The following is a 2970-nucleotide window of genomic DNA, read 5'->3' as shown; positions in this document are numbered from 1 at the left end:
TGATTAAAACAAACCCACCGCCTTCCACTGGCAAATGTTTGCACAGCTCAGCAGCCCAGGGCAGGGGAAAGTTCCTAGGAAATTAAGTCAGGGTGAAGGATCGTCCGGGCTCCCTAGCACAAATGCATTGCTACAAGGAGCCACAAACCAGAGCCCAATGGAGTGGTCGCTTTGCAGCATCATGCAAGCGAGTAAATAGCATGAATATAATATATTATCTTCCAGTGGAAAGCCTGGCCTGGCCTGGCAGCACGTGGGACTACGGGGGACAATAAACATTTGGACACTGCTACAAGCAGCCATAAAACAAGAATGAGGGTTTGATCACATTTAATTGCTTTTGGGAAGCGTAACATCACCAGGGTATCCACCACAATCACCTTCCCTTCCACAGAACTGTGCCCTCACAGACTAAGAGCTGGTCAAACCATCCAGATCAAAGAGGGTATTTCAGGGGGGAGGGAAAGGAGGGAAATAACCTATAAAGCTTTAAAGATGTTTGCCATATCAACCTAACGTCCAACCCACGAGAAAGCAGGCAACAAAAGGTTAACTGATGAAAGTACACGCTTTTCTTCTCAACTACAACTTTCTAAGGCTGGTGGCAGTAGAAAAAGCTCAGTAACAAACCAGAGGACAGAGCAGAGAGCCTGAAACGCATGTAAGAGGAGAAACTAAGATTATCCCGTGGTTTTTTTCCAGAGCTCGACTGAAGTGTTTTGAATGCCTGAGGCTGGCAAGGCTACCTCCAAGCGCCTTCCAGCTTTGGCAGCAGCCACTTAGAAGAACTGCCCTTCCTCTTCCCAGGGACCCACCTCACTGGAAATAGATTTCAAATCCCCAGAGGAAGAACATGGAAGCAGCTGACTTCTCCCAGCCACAAGCTCAGTTGTCACCTTCCAGCTGGAGGCAGGCAGAGGGGTAGGAGCAAGGCTTCCCTTCCGCCCTCGCAAAGCGGGAGGCTCCCAAACAGATTTTGCAGCTAATGCCCACCTACCAAAAGCTGCTCGGGAAGCCACAGCTCTCACCGAATGTAGGGACCGCAACCCCGCAGGGCTCCCACTACTTCCAGCAGCCCCAGTGCAGAGGGGGGTGGCAGGGCCAGGGTTTTCATGACAGATTGTCTCTGGAATTCACTGGTGAGCATCCCACAGCCTCAGCTTGGTACGATGCCAGAGCCGTTTACTCAAATCCTGCGTGACTTACCAGCTGCTGAGGGCAAACCAGCAAGGCATGCATCATCCGGGGAGGAGACAAGATCGGTGGGCTGCTGCTGAATGAACAAGCGCTTCACAAAACTCACTCCCATACTCTGCGTTGGAGGGAGCAGGTTCAGGTCCCCCCAGCTCTCCCTGACAGCCTGCATGACCCTGGGCAGGTCATTTGGTCCCTCTGTAGCAAGACTTTTGTCTCAGGAGGCAGAGAGCTATGCAGCAGCAGCTGAGCAAGGCAGCCAGGCTGCCAGCTGAGGATTCAAACTCCTTCAGGGAACTGTAACAGTTCTGCGGTAAATGCATTAACCATGGGAACAGCTTCCCAAAGGATGTGGTGGATCCCAAATTCTAAAGTCTTTCCATTGTGAGTGGATGCCTCTTTCAAAAATGCAGGCTGTAGTTCAACCGCAAGCACTCGCAGGGAGCTCTCAGGGAAACGCCACAATCCCAGCAAAGGCAGGAGCTCAGACGAGGCACCTGAGCAGCTGCTTCTGACCTTCCAGCTACAAACCTAGGAAATCCCTGCCCTTTGCACCTTGCCATGGCAATTCAAGATTTTTCTTGGCTATACCCCTTTTCCATGTCCCTGTTTTCAGCTGTTTCTCTGATCTGGCCCAGACCAGCTAAATTCCCTTTCATCCGACCTGTTGAGCAATCCTCTAAACCTTGTCATTTCCCTAGCTGGTTTTGTTTGTTTGTTGTTTTTTTAATTACACATCAGATCTCCCAGTGAAAGTTACTCTGTCTCTTTCCTTCAGATTCTGTTCCCCTGGCACCAGTTTCCTGGTGAAACTCCCAGATGACTACTGAAAGCCTGCGCAGCACCCAAAGACACACACTGCTAGAGACAGGTCCTCCACCATCCCGCCTACTCTTGGTTCCTGGAGAGTCCATAGCACAAACCCTCCTTTTTTTTGATTTCATCTGTGACAACTGCACCAAGGGTCAAGGCTATTATGCTCTGCCTTGGAGCTGCCTCGGGATCCCCTGACACACGTACCTCCGTGAGCTGAATGATGCTCAGCACCCAGTTACATGTGTTTTCAGTCCTCTCTTGGCAAACAAGATGCCTCAAGCTGCTCCAGAATATTCGGTGGTTTCCTGTGCTTTGCATTTGAGAATCTACCTGCAAGCAATTCTGATGCATTTTGGAGGCTATTGCTGGCAAAGGGGGAGAAAAATACATTTGAAGGGAGGAGAGAGGTAGGGATAACAGGGGAGAAGCAGGCATAACACTTCGCTTTACTGAAGTCCACCTAAACCATCCCGTGCTTGTCAGGAAGCTGGACCAGGCAGGTGCTGTGCACCCTCCCGCCTGCAAATCACGCCATGGGGCTCTCCAGCACCGGGACCAGGCTCTGCAAATAGCAAGGAGGTCACATTGAACATCCCAGGAGACCAGCACAAAACAGAAAACCTTTGGCAGGAACAAAAAAAAAAATATTCCCTTATCTGCCTCAATCGCAGTAATATTCGGATAAAGTGTTCTTGTCCAGATCTGGACTGTAAGCTGGTATCTCAGCGGGCCTGCTCTCAGGTCACTAGTGGCACTCAGCTCACCCACATGTGCACCTTGGTGGAAAGGTTTATTGTACCATAGATGAGTTGTTCCTCCTTTTCTTATCTCTTGGCTTTTGAGTTTGTGTTTCTCTTCAGGTTCTATAATAAGAGATTTGAGGAGTCGATTTATACCCAATAAAAAGTGACAGGCCCCTCCAGGATGCCTCTGCTACAACACTTCTCCTTCTGAGACTCT

The 2970-nt window shown here is 50.0% G+C and overlaps 1 protein-coding gene across 1 annotated transcript in view; it reads right to left on the bottom strand.

The window, feature by feature from the left end:
- Positions 1-2970, bottom strand: part of CFDP1 (craniofacial development protein 1) — a gene marked incomplete at its 5' end in the record, with an annotated part of 69174 nt that overhangs the window by 20584 nt on the left and 45620 nt on the right. The window lies entirely within an intron of this gene.

Source organism: Egretta garzetta, unplaced genomic scaffold (assembly GCF_000687185.1).
Source record: "Egretta garzetta isolate BGI_Z169 unplaced genomic scaffold, ASM68718v1 scaffold27, whole genome shotgun sequence".
Classification (NCBI taxonomy): Eukaryota; Metazoa; Chordata; class Aves; order Pelecaniformes; family Ardeidae; genus Egretta; species Egretta garzetta.
Note: the sequence above shows the minus strand (reverse complement) of the source record. Positions and strands in the feature narration are given on the sequence as shown.